Below are 26,310 nucleotides of genomic sequence, written 5' to 3' on the forward strand. Positions count from 1 at the left end.
CATGTGTAAAACCTTCAAAGTTGCAAACATTAGAATAGTCAGTGTTTTGCATCAGTGCCTTAAATCTTCCTGGATTTTGGCACTGAAAAGTGAAAACTGGTCCACGCGCATGCATCTTTCCGGACACCTGTAGTTGGAATAAGGCAGACACAGAGATGACAGATCTAATGGATCATCCTTCTTTTGCTGCCTCTTCAGAGTAAAGGAAGTGCGTTTGTTTTCTCACAGCCAATCAACTCTCCAAGTCTCATCTACCCCACAGTCCCTTCCGTGGCCAGTAAACACTACAGGTGGTAATATCAGACTTCTGCTTTATTCTTTCTGCGCTTTATGTTGTGAAAGGACTCCTAAATCATAAAATCACAAAATTTAAGAAGCGTAACTTAAAAATCCATCAGATTAATCCCATTATTGTGGAAATAAGGAAGCTTCAGAGTCCCACAGTTAATGGCACAGATCACACGTCCTAACTCTCGTCTGGTGGCACTCTTTAGTCAGTGTCATATCACAGCCTGCAAGAAAACCCTGCTGCAGGCCAGGTGGTGTCATTGCTGCAGCCCTGAGGGCCATTTGACATGGGTGTAAACAAGCTGAGAATTCAAAGAAAGGTGAAGCTAAACAGGGAAGTACTGTTAGAAATATTAGAATAGGCAAAGTGATTTTCACTCTTTAAAGCTTGTGTCCCAGGACAATGAATTGTTGGACTATCACTCTCTCAAAAATGCAAGAGATGATAATGCTTTGTATTATCCCCAGAAACATGACTATGGTCAGTATATTGTTAGGTTAAAAAAAAAAAATAGGTTACAGGCCAGGTGCGGTGGGTCATGCCTATAGTCCCAGCACTTTGGGAGACCAAGGCAGGCAGATCACTTGAGGTCAGGAGTTCAAGACCAGCTTGGCCAACATGGTGAAACCCCGTCTCTACAAAAAATACAAAAATTAGCTGGGTGTGGTGGCAGGCGCCTGTTATCCCAGCTACTTGGGAGGCTGAGGCAGGAGAATCGCTTGAACCCGGGAGGTGGAGGTTGCAGTGAGCCGAGATCACGCCACTGCACTCCAGTTTGGGTGACAGAGTGAGACTTTGTCTCAAAAAAAAAAAAAAAAAAATTTATAGGCTGAGTGCGGTGGTCACGCCTGGGAGTCCGAGGTGGGAGGATCACTTGAGATCAGGAGTTTGAGACCAGCCTGGACAACATAGTGAGACCTTGTCTTGAACAAAAAAAAAATGTTTTAAATTAGCTGGGTATGATGGCACGTGCCTGTAGCCCTAGTTACTCAGGAGGCTGAGGTGGGAGGATCACTTGAGCCTGGGAGGTCAAAACTGCAGTGAGCCATGATTGCACCACTGCACTTCAGCCTGGGCAACAGAGTGAGACCCTGTCTCAAAAAAAAAAGTTACAAAATTGTATGTCAACAATGATCTAAGCTATTTTAAGTGTGTGTTTAAATACACATACAAAAGCCTGGAGGACTATACTTCAGGCAGCTAACAATTTATCTCTGGGAGGAAAATCACAGGGACATTCAATTTTGGTTTATTGTTTAAAGAACAATATTTGGTTTTTAATATTTTACAGACATCATTATTCATTTAAAAGTCAATAAAGATATTTCCGAGAGAGGAATAGACGACCTGGCTGAAGACAGCGAACCTAGCAATGCTAGTGTTAGATATCAGTAATGACGGCAGGATACAGTTACAGTACTAAACCCTTTAAACAAGTGGTCTACTGGCTATTCAAAACTAGTTGGCATTTATTGGCAGTTACCGAGTGACCACGTTACTGAAACAGCCTGGCACAACAGTAAGTTCAGTAAATGGTAAATATTACCATTCGTTCATTCATTCATGCATTCATTTTGTTAACAGCTTATTGTGTGTGAAAGATTTGGTCCCAGTGGCCAAGGAGCACACTCTGGAAGGATAAAGAAGACGGAAATTGTTGTGACATGGTGTGCCAACCCAGCTACTGGAGGATTATACACAGAGCCAGGGGTGTCCTTAGCTGATCTGGTGAAAGAAAAGTTGGTGATCTGGATTTAGGGCTAAGCCCACAATCTGTCACAAATTTTGCATAGAATATTAATTCTGGAACGAATGAGTCCAGTTCCTCTTTGAAAACACTTCTACAGAAGTTCCTGTGTAGATGAGCATGAAAATAAGTGACTCAGGGCCTCCAGTAGTTTATGAGCTAAGAGGATCATAACTCAGGATAGGATAGGGACTGGGTTCCTCAGATGTTGCTAGATCAAAGGGCTTTACTCTTCTCACCCTAAGGGCTCCTGAATTTAGCTATTTATTACACAGAACACAGTAAACTAATTAATGGAAATCTAAAAATTATCCTTCCTCTTCCTTAGAAAAGAAATATACTGCATGATGATTTGTGCTTTTCGATTGAATGTCACACAATCGTTTTTGCACTGTACGTGCAAATCCGTCCTCAGAGCTGGGACTTGCCCTCCCCACAGCCCCAGTCCCAGCCCCAGTCTCGCAGTTCCATTCCTTCAGAGCAGCTTCCATTCTACCGTGAGTTTTTATTGCTTTTCCCTAAAACGCTGCCCTGGAGTCACGTTTATTGGACACTCTTTAGTCTGTAAAGGAAAAAACACAAACACCGGAGGAGAATCATCCTAACATGCCGACAACATATCTATGGGCCTAAAAAAGTTAAATTCTTTCCCGTTATTAGCACTTCTCGATCGTTCCAGGAAAGCCCTATTTGTAACTTGGCTGCCCCAGGAAGGGGCCTGCGACCAGAAAGATGCAAAGGGCGGGACAAGGTTACGAGTGGGTGCGGGGAAGCCTCCCTAACCTGGGGGCCGCGTCCCTGAGCTGCGAGCCACGCCTCCTCTCTCCCGCCCGCCGCGCCGCCGGACTCTTATTTTGAAGGGCGGCGGGTGAAGGCTCGGAGCCTCCTGAGTCACCCGGCCGGCGAGGTATAAAGCCCGATACCTGCCCCGCGCCCGGCCCGCGGAGCCCGCTGCAGCTCCCGCTCGCTCCGGACGCGGAATCGGGCAGCAGCGGGAGGCGGCCCGGAGAGCCGAGGTAGGCGCGGGGAGTCGGCCCTGAGGCTGGTGGAAGAAATGTGTGAATTAAAGGGAATGCAGCGTGCAGGGTGGGCCGCGAGTCGGGAGTGGAGGGCTCGGGACAGGGTGGGGGCGGGGAGGACAAGAGACTCGTCAGCGCACTTTCCACCCGGCCGGTCCCTTCCCGAGCCCTCTCCCTCCCCCGGCCCGCGGGAGCACAGATCCCTGAAAGCGGAGCTCCAGATAGGAATGTTTGCATCATCTTGGCAGGGCCGGGACAGGAGAAGATGCTCTGCTGCCACGGACGATCCCTCCCGCTCTCCTAACTCTACTCTGAACACCTCGCGCCCCCCCGGCCCCCCGCCCCTCTCTTAGTCTTGGCCACGCTCCCTGAGGGGTCAGACCTGGGGTGGGAGGGCAGAGAAAGCGGGGCTGGCAGAGACAGGGGTGAGGGCCGGGAGGGGCGATGACATCATTCCCTGGCAGCTGGCGGGGAGCGGGTGGGGACGGAGGGGTCGCCCCCGACCTGAGCCGAGCCCTCCCCTTCCAAAGCCAGTCCTCCTTTCTTTGGGATGGTTCACCCCACCTGGGCGCCATTCAAAGAAAGTTTGCGCGTAACTCGGGGGGGTCCTTTCCCCGGCCGGGTGCTGTGCCCGGCCCGCAGTCGGTGTTTCTTCTGGGCCTGGGGGCGGCGTGGAGCCGGCGGCTCAGTCCCCGCAGTCCCAGGCCTTGGCCGCCGCTTTGTTCACGCCGGGCGCGGGCCGAACCCGAACCTCTGCTGCAGCACTGGCAGCGCGCACCGGCCACGCGTGGGTTCCCGGCCACGGCCAGGCCAACAAGGGAGGGTCCCGTGAGCAGCCAGGCTGGCCCTCCCGGGGCCTGGGTGCGCTCCCAAAGCTGGAGCGCAGGGCTCTGGGCCGGTCCCGCCCCGGGGCTGGGGGCTTCCCGCCCGTTTGTCTCATTTTAACTTTTGGGGGCAGCTCTGTCTCGACTGGTGAGTGGTCCAGACTCCAGAAAGGAGTTTGTTTGGTCGCTTGAGCCCGGATTGAGGCTTGGGACCTTTGCTCTCTTGCTGGGGACGGAAGGGGGCGCGCTGGGCAGGAGAGGGGGCATCTTGGTTGGGTCTCCCTGGACTCGGGCATCTTCCCACCCTGCGGAGCTGGGTCTTGTGCTGCACGCCCCGAACAGGCCCGGGCACACCGAGTCCCACCGAGTCCCGTTACTGGTCTTCAGGCGAAATTCCAGGACGGGTGTGCATTCATCAACCTGGGAGTCTCTAGGAGCCCAAGATGACTGGATCTACATTTTGATGCGTAATTACAGAGAAACTAGCACGAGAAAAGGACAGAGGGACCGACCCAAGTTTCAGAGACACGGAATAATATGATCCTGGTTCATAAGCCTTGAAAAGCTCCCCTCCGCCAGGTTAAGGAATGGTGTCACCAGCCTTGGCTGTGAGGATAATTTCTTGATTTGTGTTATGCAGGCTCCTGTCAGGACTGTCTCCTTAACTCCCACTACCTAAGGAAGAGATAGCCAGAGAATTGTCCAGGGATTTGGGTTTGGGTTGCTTCTAGAAAGACAGCATCTTTCTTGCTATTTTTTTTTTCATTCCCCCAAAACAATTTTTTTTTCCCCCTTAGGACTTGGCAGACTTTGATTTAGATAAGAGGTTTGAGTTAATTTGATTTTCCCCATGTCTGTTTAGATCCATGGATATAGGAGATAGTTTGAAGCTAATGTACCCCTATGCCTTTGTGTGAGTGTAAGATTTATAACTTGAGAGAGGCAGTTAATAGCACATCCTTGAACCATAAACATATGAGATAGACAAGAGCTAGATAATAAACAGTTTTTCCCCTAATCCCTAAGCTTTACTTATTTTTTTTTACTGATTCTTGTACTTTGTCGTTAGAAAAAGGAGTGGGGTTGGTTTCCCAGTGACCGCATCCATTAAGAAACTGGGCATGTACAGCAAGTAGCAAAATATGCCAACATCCAAACCATCTCTGGCTATGTGAAAACTTGGTGCCCTGTGTGAGGAGCATGGGGGATGGTTGGAAATAATGCAGCTTTATTTTTATTGTGATTGTTGGAATTCATGAATCATAAAATTCTGATAGCTGGGATGGTGCGGTAGCTCACCTGCTTTAAATAATGGAATAACTAACGGCCCAGTCTGTCCCAGGTGAGGACCATTGACTTAGTAAACAATAAACAGGTGTCCTACTCATAGTAGCCTTAGTGTCGCTTTAGTAGACCCTTATGAGGTCTAGATAGTTTTTAGTTGACTTTTAATATTTTTAAAGGTAACAATAGGCCGGGCATAGCGGCTTACACCTGTAATCCCAGCACTTTGGGAGGCCGAGGTGGGCAGATCACGAGGTCAGGAGTTTGAGACCAGCCTGACCAACATGGTTAAACCCCGTCTCTACTAAAAATACAAAAATTAGCCGGGCGTGGTGGTGTGTGCCTATAACCCCAGCTACTCAGGAGGCTGAGGCAGGAGAATCACTTGAACCCAGCAGGTGGAGGTTGCAGTGAGCCAAGATTACACCACTGCACTCCAGCCTGGGTGTCAGAGCGAGACTCCGTCTAAAAATAAAAAAATTAAAAAAAATTAAACGTCACCACCTTGCATTGTACTTGATCTTCAGAATTTTACTCTATTGTCTTAAGCCTTTAAACCTTTTTGCTCATGAACTATATTATTTGGACTACCTTTGAGGGTAGTTGCATTTTTGCATTTTTCCAAAATATTACTTTCCCTAGGTTACAGTAAACATTTGACTCTGTTATATTTGAAGCAACTAATTATTCCTGAAACATATAAAGCATTCCCTGGCAATGTTGATGGAGTTCATACTGCTCAAGGTGCTAAAGTCATTATTTCAAGGGGAAATTATTAGCGTGTTCCAACGGTTCTTAATTCTCCAAACAATTGTTGGTTTCCCCCCTTTCCAGATTTCTTTCACAATCATTGGGAACTATAAAAAGGTGTATTCGACATTTTCTTTTGTGTATATTTTCCACTTCAACAATTTTGTATCAAAACGTATGGCACTTTTTCAGCACTTACTTCAAGAGATCCAGATAAACACTGAGTAATCACAATTCACTACACTTCAAAAATTGCCTCCCATTCAGTATCTTGCAAATAATCTTCAAGTAAATGGGGAAAATAGACACTAACCATATACTTTTTTAAAATAATACATTAAAAGAGCACTAAAGTGTTCTTTGAAAGTGCTCCTGGTACTATATACGTATTGGCTTATTCTAGCAATGTTCTTTTGAGACACCATACAAGAAATGGTACTCGACCAGATTTGAGAGAAAGATGCAGAGAAGGTGAGGATTTGTTCCAGGGCCATACAGAGAGGAAATTGAGACACTCATTTCTTCTTAGTTTGGTCTCCCAGGTGTTTAGCCCTAGATCTCTTTGAGATTGCACTAATTTAAGGGATTTTTTTAAAAAAACAGGGAAGCTCTGTTATCAAATTTTAAGAGAGGATAAAGAATTAGAGATGGTAGATGAGAAATGTTTCATCCAAAGAACATGTTTGTTTTGTTGTTTTTCTGAGACAGTTTCGCTCTGTCACCCAGGCTGGAGTGCAGTGGCGTGATCTGGGCTCACTGCAGCCTCTGCCTCCCAGGTTCAAGCGATTCTTGTGCCTCAGCCTCCTGAGTAGCTTGGATTACAGGTGTGAGCCACTGTGCCTGGCTCGAAGAGTTTTAATGAATAGAAAACAGTGGCCCATTCTTGTAGAAAAGACATGGAGATAAAATGAAATAAGGAGAGCCTGAGGTGTCAGGGAAGGAGAAAGAGCATTTTGAAACTGGTGGCAGGTACAGTTCTCTGCCTAACTCCATGGATTACTTAGGGCACAGATTTCTTCCTGCTCAGTCAGTGTTAGCTGCCTTACTGGTTATGTGCTTTAGGGTTGACCGTAATTGGTAACATAAGCCACTCCAGTTAGGTGAGCCTCTCTTCCTTGTGTATTTTGGATAATGACTACGAGGAAACAAGATGGAAATGTGGGATGGTTAGCTAATGTCAGTGCCGAGTCTCCCTGCTCGATGCGCGTTAGCCCAACTGCCAAAGCTCCGCCGCTATGGTAAGCGAAGATGGTGATTTTCACTTTGGCAGAGACTGTTGGAAGGCGTAATGGCTTATTTGATGGAAAAGATTTCCTGCTGCGGGAGAAGCTGCCATTTGCAGACAAGGTGTGTCAGCCAGAAGAAATGAGCAATAACCGTTTTCTGGTTTCTACTGGCAAAAGCTTTGTATTTTTTTCATATAGAAGTGTTAAAAATAGATTCATAAGAAAATGCACGAAACCAAGTAAAAAATACAGACACTGAAATTTCACCAATGAAGGGGAGAGAAGAGAGCTAACCTTTGTTGAATAGTTATTGCTAACCAGGTGCTTCAGTTCTCACAAAATGGTGTGAGGTAGGCCCGCCACATTAGAGAACGGGGATCAGTCAAACAGAAATGAAGTACTGCTGGAGCGCCACGCAGGAGACTCTTAAGCTTGGTGTTGACATCTATGACATTCGGATGCCTTCGCAAGGCTGTCAAACCTGCAAAGTAGGCGGCCCTCAGCTTTCAGATGGGTTGTGTTCTGATTGTGGGTTTGTAAAACTCATTGCTGGGAACCCTGAACACACTTTTTTCACTGAAACTATGTCACATTTAGTGGTTTCCCAGGCCAGCCCAGAAATCATAGCTGAAGTATTCTGTCTTATTAATAGTACCATAGAACCAAACCACTATATATAACATGGTTTTTGTGGGAAAGTGCACTCAGAGCTCCAACTTGAGTTTTTGAAGGTTTTTAATTCCAGTTACAATGGCAAAAGGGACTCCACCTTCTCTCTTTTTCCATTTAAGCCCTGGAGGGAAAATAAAGGTACACAGAGATACATTTCCTTTCACGTTTCCTTATGCTAACAGAGACCCCACCCTGGACTGCAGAGCGATGGGGAGGGGGGATCCTGGCAGTAGCTGGCTTTGTGACAACAGAGAGGAAAGAGAAGAGGGGGAAGAGGACACAGGTAGCGGAAGAAGTGAGGTCTAGATGTCATCACCTACGGGACCAATTTTAAATGGCTTATCAACATGAGCTGCAGGCTGACCGACATCATTTCCTTACGAAACATCATTTTTTCTGAGAACTTAGTAACCTAGACCTAGACATTAATGTTACTTAGTTGTATGTTCAGTATTTTTTAAGTGAAGGTTAGATTTTAAATAGTCTTCAGTAATAGAAGGAAAGCACATATGTAGACATCTTATTTTTCTTTTTCATGCCAGTCTACTGAATGTCCAAACCAGCACCTATCGGTAGCTGAATAGACTCAAGGTAAACCTGGATGCTAATGGATATAAGATTCGAATTAATCATAGAATAGATACCGTTTGTTGAGTACTTCAAACCAGAAAATGTGCTAAAATGTTGAACACATTTTATGTCATTTAATCCTCACCACAATCCCATGTAGTGAGTACTATCAGCACTCCCATCTTAAAAATGATGAAAGTGAGATTTTAAGAGGGTAAGTAATTTATCAAGATCACACAGGTCAGAAATGGCAAGTCTGGGACCTCATTAATTCAACAAATATTTTTGGAGCAAGTCCTGTGGCCCAGGCTCTGTGTTAGACTCTGGGAGTAAAGCAGTGAATGAAATGGACAAATATGCCAAAATCCTTGCCCTCGTGGAGCTTGTGTGCCAGTGGAAAGAGACGAACAGTAAGCAAAACAAACTAAATAGCTAGTACCTCAGATAGAGTTATGTGCTATGTGGTAAAATAGATCTAGGGAGCATGAGGAATGCCAGGCTGGGGTTGCAGTTCAGGCAAGTGGAGAATACGGGCCAAAGGACAGCTGTGAGATAACAAAATCAGTCCAAGAGTACACACGCTATTGTTTCTCGCAGCAACCCATTTATGTTGTAACACCAAATGTTGAGTACATGTCACCCTCATCAGTCACTGCTTATACTGCAGCAAGTGACTGGGGAGGTATCCAAGAATGACTGGTGAAGGGCTTGACCTTTTCTATCCCAAGGTCAGAAAAGATGAGGACAGTTGTTGGAGGGATGTCCTAGAGCGGCTGGGGTTTTGTGCACAAGCAGAGGGCTTGACCTTAGCCAAGAGTGCACAGCTGATTCTCCTATAGCCCCGGAAAACAGGCGGAATCTGGGGGCACAGATTAGGGCTGGGTGGAAGGAGCAATGGAAGCTCGTGGAAGTTCTGTGTTGCTTCTGTTTTCTTAGTGGAATGGGGAGTGTGGTCATCAGTGGGGAGCGAGGGTCAGGGAGGGAGTGTGGGGCCGGGGGTGCAGTTTGAGGAGAGAGATGTGAAACAGTCACCTGGCAGAAAGGGAGCCTGAATTTAGCTGGTGCATTCAGGATCTGCCCATGGTCAAATTCTGACTCTTAACGTCCTTCCACAGTATATTGGAGATCAGAATTCTCTAGTTCACTTCTTGAGGAGAGAGATTATCTTCTAACTCCTTTTTTTTTTTTTTTTTTTTTTTTTCCGCTGTGTCATTTACTTGGAGCAGAGTCCTGCACTTACTACGTGTATGGTTAATTCCTATTGAGTGACTGCTATAGGAAACCTACACACTTGTCCAGAAATTTCATTTAAACTTTTCCATCCTAACTGTCACATTGTTCTCTCCCTTTTCTGAAATGCTGTGATGTTCATAGTTCCCAAAACAGCACTTGTATAGCAATTACTGTTAATTACTTCATTGAGTTAATCTCATTCCCATAACGGATTAAGTTTTAGACTAAGAAATAATTTTTTTTGTTTGAGACATGGACTCACTACCTTCACCCAGGCTGGAGTGCAGTGGCATGATCATGGCTCGATGCAGCCCTGACTTCCTGGGCTCAAGTGATCCTCCCACCTCAGCCTCCCAAATAGCTGGGACTACAGGCATACGCCACCATGCCCAGCTAATTTTTTGTATTTTTAATAGAGATGAGGTCTTGCCATGTTGCTCAGGCTGGTCTTGAACTCTTGAGCTCAAGTGATCCACCCTCCTCAGCCTCCCAAAGTGCTGGCATTACAGGCGTGAGCCACCACAACTGGCTAAAAATTCTTAATTGTATACGCTTTTGTAGTATTCTCTTGGGACTACCTAAGTCAAGCCTCATTCCCACCAGATGGTGCCCCTGTTGGGGGCAGTGAAGAAGCCTTCTATGTCTGTTTCATGACTCCTCCTTGCCTGGCACACTGTTGGCGCTCTGTAGGTAGTCAGTGGGAAACGGGAAAACCACTTGCGGTTAGAATAACACAAGAACTAGATATTGGTGATCTCAGCTGAGAGAGTGGCAAAGGAACTGATGAAGCAGGTGGATTCCAAGGCTAGTCAGGAGACAGAATTGACTACACGTGGTGTTGGTGGGCTGGGAGGGGTGAGGGAGGAGGAATGGGAGGGGTGAGGGAGGGGGGATGAGAGGGGTGAGGGAGGGGGTTGCATCAGAGGTTACTCCTAGGGCTCTGCCAGACCCTGGGTAGATGGAGCCGCCGTTTACAGAGGTAAGGACGAGAGTTTAGTTTTGAACATTCCAAGTGGAGATGTCCAGGACACAATTATATACCTAGGCTGCCATTCTGGGAGGAGATCTGAGTGGGAGACCATGATTTGGGAATTATCACCACAGATGGTAATTAAAGCCTTGGGCGAGGATGACTTTGCCCCCAAAGAGAGCATAAACTAAGAAAATTGGGCTCTCCGTGTTTCCAGGTTGACTAAAGATCCTGTCATTTGACTAGGCTCTGCTATAGTCTGCAAAATCTGCCCAGGGACAGAATATTGAAGTAAATAAAGTGTATTCCAGTGAAACCACAAATAGATTGATTCAAAACTAGAGTTAGAAAAACTTGTGGTTTTTCTTGGTAAAGCCTCATTTTCTATTTGTCTTCATAACTATAAATGGATGTATTTGTGGGGAAGATGTAGATTTTTTTTTAAAATCTATTTTTGGCTCTATTAAGAGACAAAATGAATCCAAATGTATTCCATACTTCTCTCACATTGCACCATTTTGTTATGTAACAGAGAACGTTTGAGTACATACTGTCCACACCAGCAACTATAAATCTGTCCTGGCAAGTGACTGTAAGATACCCAGGAACAAGAGATAAGGAGCTCGCCTCTCCAGGGAGAAGCTTTAATTTGCAAGAGAGAGTGATATACAAGAACTTGCAAATGTCTTTGAAGGGCAGAAAAAATCAGCTAGGGCTAAGAAGGCAGCTGTCCAAGTTCATGATGCCTTGGCCCTTCTTTATACACAACCACCAAGAGTTGTCCGTTTGCAAACCTAGAAAAGTATACCCTTGTAATATCAGTTCATCTCCCGCTTTTCCAGAGCTACTCAGCAGCGTGGTGGATGCTTAGTGAAACGACCAGAGGTGTGAAGCTGCCAGACCTTTACCCAGATCAACTTCTTTGACTCAGGGTACAAATGAACAGCATAGTCTGACAGCTCACCTAAAAAAGTTATTTGGAATGATTTTATATTGAGAGATTTTTTAAAGCCTAAATTTAGATTCATCAAAGCATATCAAGGTTGAGATATGTGAAAGGCAGTGCTATATGGGAGGGTCAAGTTCCATTCATTAAAAATTACCAGGACATTTGCTGCTGTTTAGTAGGAGAGTTGGGTAGGGTAGATAACCTCACCTCCACTGTACAGATTTATTGATTTATTTATTGATTTATTTTATTTATTTATTTTTTGAGACCAAGTTTCGCTGTTTCCCAGGCTGGAGTGCATTGGCGTAATCTTGGCTCACTGCAACCTCTGTCTCCCAGGTTCAAGCAATTCTTCTGCCTCAGCCTCCTGAGTAGCTGGGATTACAGGTGCACGCCACCACGCCTGGCTAATTTTTGTATTTTTAGTAGAGATGGAGTTTCACCATGTTGGTCAGGCCAGTCTCGAACTCCTGACCTCATGATCCTCCTGCCTCAGCCTCCCAAAGTGCTGAGATTACAGGTGTGAGCCTCTGCACCCGGCCCACTATCCAAATTTTTAAGAATTAATGTGTATAAAAGTTGGGACTTTCCCAAGGTGAGTTGTTGGACCTGGATCTCCTGAGGCCAACTGTGTTTTTCTTTTCAGCACAGCAAGCATCCTTTGAGATGCGGAGTGATGTTACCACTTGAAAATGTGCATCAAGGGCAACTGCAGAATTTTCCAAAAGCTTAAGCACAGATGGCAAATCTGGCAAAGTCAAATTGAGAACACTGACTACATGTTCAGGAGGAAAGTTTTTAAGGGTAAATGCTTAAAAATCCTGAAGACCAGTTTATTTGGGAAAGCAATTCCAGTGGAAAAGTGCGGTTTGGTTACTGAGGGCACCGCACAGTGGCAGTTTCTACAACTTAGCCAGCTGCCCTGGGCTGGCAGTTGAGGAGAAAATGCAGCAGTGGGGTTGACTAGACACCTCAGCCACGGAGTGACAGTCACTGTGTTCTAGGCGCCATCTGACCACTCTCTGTCTGCTCCTTTTGTGGCTCTATAATGTCTGAGCTCCTGGGTAAGCTCCATGTAGCCTCTACGACTCTGCTTGGAGCTCAGTTTTCCTATGTGTTTATTTTGATTTTGTCTACTTATTAAGTTAAATGCAAATCTGAAAATGAAAGAATAATCACCTTGGACTCCTGAATGTTTGCCCAATGTCATTTGGCTCCCATTGTTTCCTGTCACCATAGCAGTCTACTGAAATCTCTCAGCATGTATTTCAGAATTACTCTGATAGTGAAAGATTTCCTATCCTATGTAGTCCAACAATTATTGGTTTATTATGTGAAAAATAAAGCAAGTATGTAGCATTTACAGAGTAATCCAGCTCCACTGTTAATACTGTCGTTTGAAGAGTTAGCAAGGAATGTGATGAAGACTGAATATCTTGAAACAAAGTTTGGTTGTGCAGTTGCTCTGCTATGAATTGTGGGTCTGATTCCCCTCTTTATATGTGGCTTTTGGATTTTCTTCTGACCTTAAGGTAATCTGCTCCTCCTTCATTCACGGTGCTTTTAGGTTTGGTTTCAGATACAGCATCCCTTCTGCTACATTCTTTAAAGTTAAAAAAAAAAAAAAAGAAAAACAATTTCAATGTTATTGGTGATGGGCATTCAATTGAAATTACAAATCGGGAAAACATGACATTCCAGCTCACAGCAGTCTGATTAAAGGTGAAACTCTTATGAAACCACAGGATCTGACTGAACATATGGATCATCTTCTGGCAAGCTTAACAGACACCTGGTGTTTTCCTTGACCATCCAGAAATCTGCATCCTGGTGTAGATATCATGAGTTAATGACGGAGTCCAGTGCAGAAATGTGTCTGGGACTTGCAGGCCTCTTGCTTTGTGATACTTTATTTTATTTTCTGAACTGGCAGAGAAAATGGCTGTCACTCCAAGTCTATCTTCTGATGGGCTGGTAGCTCTCATTCAGGCCATCCACAGCCAGCTGCCTTTCCCCAGACAACCTACATTGCCTTGAGTCTTCTCTTAAAGCAAAAAGACTAGAGGAGAGGAGTGCTACTTCTCAGCCTTGCTGTCCCTGCCGTGTAAGGAGGTACTTAAAAGGCATTCCTATCCAGTTCTCTCTGTCTGCTCCGTCTTCTCTCCGTGCTCTCATGGAGTATTTGGTAAAAACATTTAAGTTGATGACTTTATGGAATATGATTCCCCGGTTTTGGAGAAATAAAAAGATGAATCTCAGACATCAGTAAGTGCCACATTCTAGTTCAAATTATAAGCCTGTAAATAATCAGTAAAACTATATTAGAAATAAAAGCTTCTCAAAAATCCCAAGTGCTCGTTACCCAAAAAATGATGATAGACGGTGGTCCCACAAATGTGTAGTTGTGTATATGTCATAGTATACGAAGGCCAGGGAAATACGTAGTGCCACCTGACCTAACCAGCTGTTAAGCATAATTACTGAGGTTTTGCCAGAAAGGAATTCTAAATGCAGGAACGTTTGCCATTGGTGGGCCACAGAACATGAAAGACTTCCCTGCAAACCTTTTGGAAAATTTATGCTAGTTTATATTTCAGGAGACAATACCCATTGGATATACTCTAATTTGGGAAACATGGGATGATTAATGAATTGGTACAACCTCTAGACCAGGGGAACAGAAGAAAGTTTGGCTTGCAAAACCACAGGCTCCACCTGGTCAGCAGCTTATCTTCTTTGTTTAGCTCAAGTTAGGAAAGTTTATCTAGTTTAAAAGGAGTATTTTAAATTTACCTTTGACATTTAATGATTTCAGATAGTTCTTGGACATCAGGATAAACGAATTCAGTGTAGCACATACGTAGTATCAGCATTCTATTGATTTAATGCCGCAGTCATAGTTGTAGCCCATTATTCCAGGTAATAATGATGCTACAATCAGAAAGTTTTCCAATTGTAGTTTTGATTTGCACAGTAGTAATTGCTGTTGCTATTTTCATAGGCAAGGAGAGTCCACACATGAATTACAGGCTTTCCATATTAGGCTTTTTGGAGACACAGACGTGGTGGTGATCGCATGGGGTATTTGAGAAAATGGAGACTAATTGAATGCAAAGGCTTCTGTGGGGCAAGCAGAGTAAAGAATCCAATCAAATGATGTCAGCCAAGGGTGGCAAGCCCATGCCCGAAAAACTGGCAGCAGCTCACCCATACCAAGCCACCTGAGACATTTCCTGGGCTGGAAACAATGTTACGGAAATTGAACTTCCCTGCCAAAGTTACCACACCTCGCCAAAGCCTGGGCACCTCTCTTATTCATGGGTGCCTCAGGAGTAATTACAGCTTTATAGCACATCTACTAAGAACTTTAGTGAAAGTGAAAAGGAGTCGGTAACCTTGAATTTTAGCAAACTAGAGAAGGAAGATGTGGGTGTCCTTTCCTCGTGCGTTAACAAGGATGCTGTTAGGCTGTCTATCTACTGTGAATCCCTACTTAGGAGGAAAGTCACGTATCTGGTTGTGCAAATCAAAGAGCTTTGACAGTTTTTTTGTTTGTTTTTATTTGGGTGCAATTTTTCTAGAAAACTAAATAACCTGTAAAAAATTAAAAACCATGATTGAGTGTGCCTAGAAATAAAGACTACACTTCACTGGCCTTTTTCTACCCAAGTCCAAGTGAACTGCTTTATCCATTTAGTCAATACATATTCAGTGATGCTGGTTATTTACAAAGTGTTTTATCTACATTCTGTATTAATTCTCAACAGTTTTGTGAGATCATTGTTTATCCTTGTTAATACACATATACGCACACAGAAGAGAGAAGTGGGGAACCCCACAAGCCTTGAGAATTTCAAGAATTTGTGGATTTCAGAATGGTTGAGCAGCTCAGAGTTTTTCTAACACTGAACTTTTCTCTCTCCAAGTCCCAGTCGCTCCTCAAAAACTGTGCCATCAGCGCAAGACCCTGTGATTTCTGTGGTATTCTAATTTTATCTGAGATTTATTAGAATATATGAGGTTGGAAAAAAAAGTTGTGCAACAGGAAATTGGACTATGGCATCCCACAGTGTATCTTCTCTGCCAACTTCCTAATAAAGGATGAACTCTAAATATTAAAAAGTTATTAAGACATACTTGAAAGTCTTTCCAAATGCTTTAAAAAGCTAGCAGACACATCCAGTATCATTTATTCAGCAAACATGTACTGAGTTTGTCCTGTGCTCAGCATTCCCCTGAGTAAGTAGGACATTGACCAGGCCATCATGGGTTAGGCTTGGAAGGGAGGGGCCCAGATGCAGAATGAATTGATTAGTTCTGTGGGTGAAACAGATTCAGTGTCCTCTGAGGAGGGACTGACCAGCTCTGCCTGGGGCAGTAAGGAGAAGCTTCAGGAGAGAACCAAGAGCTGAGAATGGAGAGTTTGGTAGAAGGCTGAAGCTGGGTAGAGAAGCTGGAGGGGGAGGGCTGTGTGTCTGGAGGATGGCAAGTGACTGGTGTGGCCGGAGAGGCACCAGAGCGCAGGAGGTGAGGGAGGCTTTACCAGCTGTGGAAGGCCTTGCTTTCCACACCCAAAGTGCCATGGAAAACATGAAAATGTGCTATCAAAGGATACAGTCATAAACTGATCAAAATATTTCCTACCTGTCTATATCATTGGAGAAATTGTTCTAGATCCTTTAAGGAATTTTAGGACCCTTACTAACACCTTTCTTTTCCAATAGCATCATCTGTCTTAGATAATAGTTGGCCCTCTGGATCCCTGGGTTCCACATTCATGGATTTAACCAACTACAGATCAAAAATATTTGGAAAAACAAAACAAAAACAGTAATAAAACAATAGAAATAATACAAGGAAAAAAGCAATATAGCATGACAGCTATTTATGTAGCCTTTCCATTAGGTATTATAAGTAATCTAGAGATGACTTAAAATATACGGGAGGATGTATGTAGGTTATGTGCAAATGCTAGGACATTTTTTTTATCAGGGACTTGAGCATCTGTGGATTCTGGTATCCAAAGGGTTCCTGGAACCAGTCCCCCTCAAATACTGAGGGACAACTGTACTCACGAGACAGGTTGTTAGAGTTTAAGAGACTCCTAAATCATAAAACGTTTTGTAAAAAGGAAGATTTATTCATACAAAGAACTCAGCTAGTCAAGACTAAGAAAGTACCGGTGGGAAGTAAAGCCACGGTTTTAAATAGTAGTGTAATGAATGCTTCCCAAGGGCTTGAAAGTCGTTTGTCTTAAGCAGCACTTTTGCCAATTGTTATACTACTGATTTATTTGACAAGCCCCCTTTTTAGTTGTTAGTGAAAATCTCAGAGGTATCACAGATTTCAAATTAATGTGGTCTCAATCAGTGAGGCTTCCTCTTGCAATAATCTGAGATGGCAAGTAGCTGTTCTAGGATACCTCTTTTTGCTACTCTTCTGTCCCTTAACTGAATGTCATTTCATTACCAAGTCCTCTTCTCTAATATGCATTCAACCATGCATGTACAAATATCAACTTGTCCATTTGCTCAACCCTACGCCCACTGCACGCTTTACTATTTTCATTCTTACATAAAAGATCTAGAACAGAAAATAGATTGGAAGTACTATATAGATCCACTACATACAGTCAAGGGGAAGTCTCAAGTTTTCTCATGTTTCCTTTTATAATGTGGACAACTGAAAGTTAAATATGCCCGTTTGATATGGGTAATTTAAGCAGCTATAGATACTTGGTGATTATTGTAGACCTAAGACCTTAAATAATATATAAGGAATCAATTTCAACACTAATAACATCTGATCCACAAAGAGTTCCTTTTATAAGATGAGAACGGCATGGAATTATTTGCAGTTGCCTTAAATGAATTTTAAACACCCGTTATGCGAGGAGAGTAGGTATGGTCTGTAAGAGGAACTCCAGGAAGCCCATGTGGAATTTTGCAGTTTCCTCTTTACAGGTGACCTGTTAAAGAGCCTGCACGTCATGGTAGTGAGATGTAACAGAAAGGTGACTGATTACCATTCAAATACATGTAAATCACAGTCTACCCAGAGGAAGATAAGAGTCCTCTAACTGCAGCCTTATTCCAAAGAATTAAAGGGCTTTCTGAAAAGCTGAGGCTCTCAAAGTGTCTGTATGGTGCCTACACTGGTGGTGTCAGCATCACCATCACTGGGTACATGTCCATGGCATCCAGCGGGTACCAGGACATCCATTTCTTACCCACTACTAGAAATAAGCAATTCACTTATGGTTAGCAATACTACCGTGAAAAAATGTTAATTTGACAATATTAAGACCAAAGCAAAACAGAATTTTGATACTTGCTTAAAAAAAAAAAAAAAAAAAAAAGACCTGAAATTAGTGGACTGGTTGAAAGGGGACTGGAATTCCAAGCTGCTCCTATCTGCCATTCCAGGTTTTAAGGCTTCTTAATTGAATTGGAAGCTCAGTTGAAAAAAGAAAAGGATCATCTATTCTTCCCTCTGTTTTCAGATAAAGTCCTAAGAACTTTTTTGAGGGCAATTTATACCCATTAAAATGTCAAATTCACATATACTTTGACCCAATAATCTCATTTCTAGACATGTTTGCCACAGAAAACTCAAAACAAGTATACAATACAAGTTAGTTGTACAGGAAGCTTTATTGCTACACTATTTGCACTAATGAGTACTTGAAGAGAGCATGTCTATCATTAATAAAGAATGGTTTATACTATGGAATACTATGAGGCCATTCGAAAGCATGAAATAAACCTTCATGTACCAACATGGAAGGATACCCATGATACGTCGTTGAAAGATACAAGATCACTGAGGGAGAATGTGCATATGCTTGATCCAACTTTTGTGAACAAAAACCCAAACATGTAAACATATGGGTGTTGTAAGTATTTATATTTGTATAGTAAAGGTTTTGGAAAGATGGCACCAAGATATTATCGGTGTTTTGCCTTGTGGAGTGGAATTGTATAAGGATTGGTAGTTATGTGGGAAATTCTTTACATTTACTTTATTATCATATTACTTTCACTTTATTTTTTAATTAATATTTTATCTTTAATTTTTGAAGGTACATAGTAGGTGTGTATATTTATGAGCTATTTGGATATGGACATGCAATGCGTAATAATCACATCAGGGTAAATGGGGTATCCATCACCTCAAGCACTTATCCTTTGTATTACAAACAATCCAGTTATACTCTTTTATATTTATACTTTCTGATACTTTAATTTCTCACAATGAATATTCCTTTTGTAAAAAAGGAAAAAAAAGGAAGAAACTAAGTCCCAGGCATATTAAGAGAGAGCTAATTAGCTGTAGAACTAATTCTGACACTCTATTTCCCAATCAGTATTATTCAGAATTATTTTTCACTTCCCTGTAATAGTTAACTCAATTTTAGAGCCAGAATTTAGCCTAATCTACTCATTTAACCTCTAAGAAAACTGAGCCCAGGGGGTGCTAAGTTCCTGGAGAGTGGCCCTCAGGTGGTGACTGAGGACTGAGTTAGCCTCCTCCGGCAACCCTACCCCTGTCCCACCCCAACCCCACCCTGTCCCACCCCACCCCACCCCGTCCCACCCCACCCCACCCCGTCCCACCCCACCCCACCCCGTCCCACCCCACCCCACCCCTGGGCAAAGTGAAAGTGAAGCAAACTGAGAGGAACTCCACTGTCCCTTCTGCTTACTCAGCAGATGGGAGCCAGCCACTTTGTTTTGTCTTGGGGCCTGTCCTTGATGGCTTCTAAGACTAAAAATCAAAGCTGTAAATTTGTGTAATTTAGAGATTGAAGGTACTAATCGTTGTTGTCAGTGACTGGAAACCAGGCCTATTGAGCAAGAGCCATTGTTCAGTGCCTGTCAGCCCAGAGAGTGTGCCGAATGCACGGGACATCTTAGACACAGATCTACTTGGTGGTGTTCTGTGTTTTTTCTCCTAAAAGAAGGCTTCTCACACCACCACTGATGAGAAAACAATTCGAGGAAAATGTAGGCACACTCAGTACATGAAGGGAGACACTATTAAAAGCAAAAAGAGGGTTATTGTCAAACTTAGAACTATGCTAATTTGAGTTCTGAGCTCTAAAACTGGTAGAATTCAAACATTAAATGTAGAATGTACTAGTATTCTATGCCTTAAACAGTTGAAAGGCTTACATTGGCAAAATGTATTTCACACCGAATAAATGATCCTAAATCAGTCTTTTGCAACGTAATAAGATGCAGCTTTGTAAGTATACTTTATTTCTAAACTTTACCGATCTCAAAGGCTACTTGGAGCTCTTATTTCAGAGATAATTTCAAGATGTTCATTCTCTACAGTTTTGTAGTATGATTAACTTCGAAGTCCACTGCAGACACAAAAGAACTTTCCCTAAAATGCAACACGAGAGCACTAATTACAGTCAGTAAAGATGAGAGGGGGTTATTTTGCAGCTCTTCCTGCAGGCTGGGAGAATTTTTTTCATTAAAGCAGGATATACTGATTCAATCCTTACCATGAGAGCCACTCCCATCGGAACATAAATTAGTCTTAGTGTATTTCAAGTTCTCACACATGTTCACATTCCAACTGGTTGCAATAGCTGACTTTTGTCTTTAACTTTCCTTGGCAAACCCATAGCATCAGAGGAACAGATAAGCTGCCCCTTAGGGAGTTGATTGTAACGCGTTCCAGACGTCTGCACGCCCCTGGTGCAAGCACCAGCTTTCTGTTAAAGACTCAGGGTTATGTTAAGTGTTTGGATGTTTTGTTGTTTGCTTTTTGAAGAAGCCAGGTCAGATTTTTGTCATTGTATAAACTCCAGTAGGAGAAGAGGGATGCGTTTTTAAGGTGATCTCTAGAATGCTCTGGCCGACTTAGCTGCAGAAGAAAAAAGAGAAAGGAAGAGACAGTGTATATTTTGGCACTTAAACTTCTGTAGTAACAATGCATTCATTCACAAATCTGGAGAGAACTGAATGTCTGCTTTTTAAAGTCTGAATTGAATTCTCGACTAGACTTTGAGACCTGAGAAGGTTTTCAATCCAAACCATGCTTAATATTCACGTTTTATCATTATTGATGGAAAGTGAAAGGAAATTTGAATTCTTGGTAGCCAGGTTTGACATTAGACTTTTACAATTATAACCTCACTTAAACTTTACAAGAAATCTCATTACAGGTATTATTATCCCCATTTTTAAAGCAAAAAATACTGACCCTTGGAGAGAAAAACTAACTGGCACTATTGAGATTCATACCATGTGTGGCTGGCTGCATCAGAGGGCTCACAAAGAATTCAGAGCCGGCCCCCAGCTTCTCTTCCCCATTCCCTCTTCTCACCCCCAATCTACCTCCATTAAAAGAGATGCCAGGCTATATTTATTATGTATACTTACGAATGCATTTGCTCATCTTTGGTGTCATAAAATACAATGAATAAACTCCTATCCAGTTTTTCAGTGTATTTCTTTAATTTTTAAAGCAATAAACTCCTTTAATCCTCCCTTGTACTCAATACTAAAAAATGAAAGATCTGATTTTAAGCAAGAAAAGTTTTGTCTTAGCATATAGCCAGGAAACTTCATTTGCCTAGGTCCTGAAATGTAAGTGATCTGCCAGAACCAAGTGTGGGGTTAGCTCGCAAGGCCTCAGCCCTCCTGCTCCTGTGTAAGAGGGCTTTCTTCTGCAACCTGGCTCCTGGAAGGAGTGAATGCTCCCCCTTCAGCCCCTACTCCCCACCAAGAATTTAAAAGATAAGAGGGAAACATTTCCCTGACTCTAAAATGGTTTGTTTTTAATATGGTATGTCCAGGCCTGCACTACTAAAATCCCTCATAAAAGTCCTCTAAAAGATAACGATTGTTCATATTGCAAACCTGTTTGAAAAGCCTGGAAAAATGCGGTACACTGCAGGGAAAGTCAGTCTCCTTTTCTCACTTATATAATTTCTAAGTCTGTCATTTCTTTTTTTTTTGAGATGGAGTTTCACTTTTGTTGCCCAGGCTGGAGTGCAATGGTGCGATCTTGGCTCACCACCTCCACCTCCCAGGTTCAAGCTATTCTCCTGCCTCAGCCTCCCAAGTAGCTAGGATTACAGGCGTGCACCACCACACCTGGCTAATTTTTGTATTTTTAGTAGAGACGGGGTTTCTCCATGTTGGTAAGGCTGTCTTGAACTCCTGACCTCAGGTGATCCGCCCACCTCAGCCTCCCAAAATGCTGGAATTATAGGCATGAGCCACTGCGCCCGGCCTAAGTCTGTCATTTCTAATACGCTCTCCTAGTTTTAGCTCAGTAGTAGCTGAATATTATACAAAATAAGCACTTTTTACTGCTGCTTAGCATGTGTCCGTGAACCCTAGCTCAGTACCTGGGCAGGCAAGAAGTTTGCTGAATGAATTAATCTGGCCCAAATGTGACTGAGAGGCCAGAGGAGGTCAGTGGGTGCCGTCTCCCAGGCTAGCAGCACACACATAGCTTCCTACAGTCTCCCTTGTCTTTGTCTCAGTTACATCCTCTTCCCTTCCTCCCATGTGTCTCTAACCTGCCAATTTCACCAACATTTATTCCCTGCCACAGAGCCTGTGGACCCACAGTCTGGCTTACCTTTATTTTCTCCATCTCCAGAGTATGTCTCTCCTCCATACCCCCATAAATTAAAAGTGACTTAAATATATAAAATGGAAGAGAGAGGCAGGATAAAACTGTTTGATAACTTAATAGTACAACTGGCCAGTCTCTTGTAGATTTTTTGCATTCATTCCAAACCTGTTTTTTGTTTTGTTTTGTTTTGTTTTTGAGACGGAGTCTGGCTGTTTCACCCAGGCTGGAGCGCAATGGTGCAATCTCAGCTCACTGCAACCTCCGCCTCCCGGGTTCAAGCAATTCTCATGCTTCAGCCTCCCTAGTAGCTGGGATTACAGGCGAGCACCACCTCGCCCAGCTAATGTTTGTATTTTTAGTAGAGACGAGGTTTCACCATGCTGGCCAGGCTGGTCTCGAACTCCTGACCTCAAGTGATCCACCCTCCTTGGCCTCCCAAAGTGCTGGGATTACAGGCATAAGCCACCGCGCCTGGCTGAAACCTGTTTGTATTAAAAGACTTATACCTTGGAACTTTAATAAGTAATTTATTAAAGAACCATTAATATTAGACATTAAAATAATTATGACTCTCTTACCCCTATTTGATAAGCATATAGGTGACATTACACTAAATACTATCCCTGTCTACCAAAATAATCTAATGTTGAAGCAGTCCACCACATTTCAGGTCTCCTGGAAATGTGCTGAGATTTTCTGAAAAATGGAGGCAATAACTTGCTGTTAAGGACAGAAAAAAAGAGGAAGCTAAGACGCAAGGTCCTCTGAAGCTTCTGCCAGCTCTCTCACCAGAACCTAACTCTTGATACCAGTGGAGTGAATCTGGAAGTCTCCTGCCTTCCTGAGTGAGTTGGAGATGTAGACACTACCCGGACAGGCTGGAGAAATGAGGGACTTAAAATATAGCACACCCCTTGCCCCATGCCACCTGACTAGAAATGCCTGCCAAAGGTATATGGACATGCAAGGCTGGCACAGATGTAAAGCTCAATATATTAAACTAGATAGCAAAGAAATATACACCAAACCCAGCAATACAAAGCACCCTGCTTTCATGCAGTTAAACATTCTTCTGTTTTAGGCCACACTGTACTTGTTGGCTTCATGTGGCTTCATGAAGGCAAGTGCTGTGCCTGTTTTGATCACTACTAGATTTCTGGCACCCAACACGTAGTAAAAGCTCAATCAGTATTTGTTAAATTCACTGAGAGGCCTGGGAAAGAAAGAATGAAAAGAAAAGAAAAAAAAAAAACAAAAAACAAAAGCCTGAGCAACATAGCTAGACTATCTCTATAAAAATTAGCCGGGTGCAGTAACTCACACCTGTAGTGCCAGCTACTTGGGAGGCTGAGGCAGGAGGATTGTTTGAGCCCAGGAAGTCCAGGCTGCAGTGAGCTGTGACTATACCACTGCACACTCCAGCCTGGGCAACAGAGTGAGACCCTGTCTTAAAAAGAAAGAACCATCCCCAAAGTTAGTAGTGCCTACAAGAGTGTAGTTGCTCTTTAAGCTTGAATTTTTGGTTATTTTGCAAGAGGTATTATTTGCCTTAAGCCCTGGTAATTAGATTTATTCTGCTTTGTGGGCTTTTCGATGAGTTAATCGGGTACAATTTCTCTTAATTCCCTCTAATGCTTTCTGGGTATGGATATCAAGAAACCTACATGTTGTGTTTAGAATATTTTATGTGTGACAGATATCAGTGGGTAGTAGACTTTGCACTGGAATTGCCCTTTTCCCTGCCTCGGTTGTTTTTGGTAATATTAACTCTTTATTTACTGTCAAACTTTACAAAAAATGTCAAGTTTACTTTTTAGGACTAATAAATTAGTTTTCATAATTTTAGCCATTTGGGAAAAACAGAAGAAACCACATTGCAATGTAAAGGGAGAAAAGTCACACATAGCTAATTATTGATAGGAAAATGAGAAGTGAGATAGCAACATCTGAGAGGACTTCATATATGAGCATCTCACAGAGTAACTTTTTCTTTTAGCCAGCATAATTACTAGCTTTTCCCATGTGTGTACAGACATTTTTTTTCCTTAGAAATTTTGGCCTTAAAAGTCAAATACAGGTTATTTTACAGATGATCAATGGTCCCTCTAGAGGAAGTCCACAGAAGCTCTCAGATGCTCTCTAGAGCAGCCTTTACTCACTCCTCTATCAGCATCCTGCCTCCCAGCTCGCATTTTACCAAAGCTAGAAAAGACCCTCAAGGGCCTGGGTGCGTGGAATTATTAGAGACCAGATAAAAGACATGTAAGGAGTGCTGGTGTGGCAGATGCTGCGAAAAAATGTGCCACAACCTCTGAGGGCAGGAAACTGAAAGACCTCGTGTGGTTTGGAGGCCTGAGGAAAGAGCCTCAGGAAGTGATGTTTGACCTGACATCTGAAGGCTAAATGGGAGACAGAGACAGGTGTGCAGTCAGGAGGAATCGCACATTGAAGGGAAGGGCTGAGACTCTGAGAATGGGGGTGGGAGGGAGAAAAGAAGAGGCTACAGGGGGCAACCAGGCCTGGTGGGCCAGGTGAAGGAATTTGGAGTTGATCCCAAGAGCAAGCGAAAGCCACTGGGGACAGGGAAGTCAAGAGTCAGAGGATTCCATGTGGGTTTTGAAACTGGCTGCATGGAAGAGAACAGTGTGTGGGAGAAGTGTAGGAGAGGGAAAGGCAGGACTTGTGATGGTTGAGATGAGGCAGATGGGGACAGGCAGGCCTGACTCCTGCGGTTCTGACTTGTGAAACAGGATCAGGGATGGTGCCACTGACTAAAGAGGAAGAGAGGATTCCAGTAACAACTAAGCACTCTTCTCTTTTAATCTCTGCAACAGCCCTATTCTGTGGGTTCTATTATTACCCCATTACATAGATGAGAAAACAGAGGTACAAAAGATTAAATTTGTCTAGAGTCACCTGGTAAGTGTTCAGTAAATGTTCGCTACTAGTGCCTCTGTTTACTCATGGAGTCATTCATTCGTTCATTCATTCATGGATGGTATGCTGTATCTAAGATAATACATTGTTGAACAGAATAGATGTGAACTCTGCTCTTGAGAAAGACTGGTAGTGAGAGAAAAAGACAATAAACAAGCAGTTATCTTGCTTGGACAAGCTGGTCAGGGATGGTAGGACGGTCTAGGTTTCTTAGACTGGAATGTTAGAATTCTAGCTCTTGCATAAATCTTGGATGGATATACAGAGGAAAAATGCGTATTGACAAAGCCAAAAAAAAATGTTTCCCAGATGTTCTCTGAGGTTCCACAGGCATCCCCAGTGAGTTAGATCAGAAGTAGGCCTTGTGCTGATTTTGTAGGTGGGAGGCTGAAGATGCAAGAAGAGAACAGCAGTGCAGCCGTGCGGAGGTCTCAAAGAGCAAGGGTTCCAGGTGCCACTGCTCCTGCTGTCCAGCAGGTTCAGCTGCCTTTAGGCCCACAAAGGTAGGAAATGGCCCACATCTGACTGCCTCTGTACAGGTCAAATCACAGCTCCCTGTTCTCTACTATATATAGTAACGACCTTACATAAGAGTGCTATTAAAAAAGGACGACAGAGAGGAAAAGAGAATGCCAGCTGAATTTTTTCCACTAAAGCTCATTTTTAACAGATGTGTTTTCTCTGTTTCCACAATGACAGCGTACCAGGGGACTGTTCTCCAGGTCAGGAGGGAAGCAACCCAGGTACTTGTGGGACTGTAATTGGGTCCGTCTGTGCTGAGCACAACAATAAAATTACTTGTACTTCCCTTTTTATTTAACGTTACTCTCCTCATCAGTTCCCGTTTTCCTGATATTTGTGGGAAAGAGGCCACGAAGAAGGATGAAAACACTGTAAAAATAATTTAAATTAACTTTACAATATATTTGGGATAATGCTGAGAAGGAATGTTCTTTTTTTTTTTTCTTTTTTTCTTTTCTCTTTTTTTTTTTTTGAGATGGAGTCTCACTCTGTTGCCAGGCTGGAATGCAGTGGCGTGATCTTGGCTCACTGCAAGCTCCGCTTCCCGGGTTCAAGCGATTCTCCTGCCTCAGCCTCCCAAGTAGCTGGGATTACAGGCGCATGCCATCACACCCAGCTGATTTTTGTATTTTTAGTAGAGACAAGGTTTCACCATGTTGGCCAGGATGGTCTCGATCTCTTGACCTCGTGATCCACCTGCCTCAGCCTCCCAG

The 26,310-nt window shown here is 43.3% G+C and overlaps 1 protein-coding gene across 7 annotated transcripts in view; it reads left to right on the forward strand.

Annotated features, from left to right (window-relative positions):
• The window catches only part of PALLD (palladin, cytoskeletal associated protein), a 442,141-nt gene that overhangs the window by 335,838 nt on the left and 79,993 nt on the right, over positions 1–26,310 (forward strand). Inside the window, exon 1 of one of the 7 annotated variants that reach the window (XM_054485154.2) lies at positions 2,895–3,052. The exons of 5 other annotated variants lie outside the window; for them this stretch is intronic. The gene's annotated coding sequence lies outside the window, so the exon portion shown is untranslated. Of the gene's footprint in view, positions 1–2,894; positions 3,053–26,310 lie in introns of those variants that run through there. One more of the 7 variants, XM_054485155.2, reaches the window with a different exon arrangement.

This window comes from Pongo pygmaeus, chromosome 3, assembly GCF_028885625.2.
Source record: "Pongo pygmaeus isolate AG05252 chromosome 3, NHGRI_mPonPyg2-v2.0_pri, whole genome shotgun sequence".
Lineage (NCBI taxonomy): Eukaryota > Metazoa > Chordata > Mammalia > Primates > Hominidae > Pongo > Pongo pygmaeus.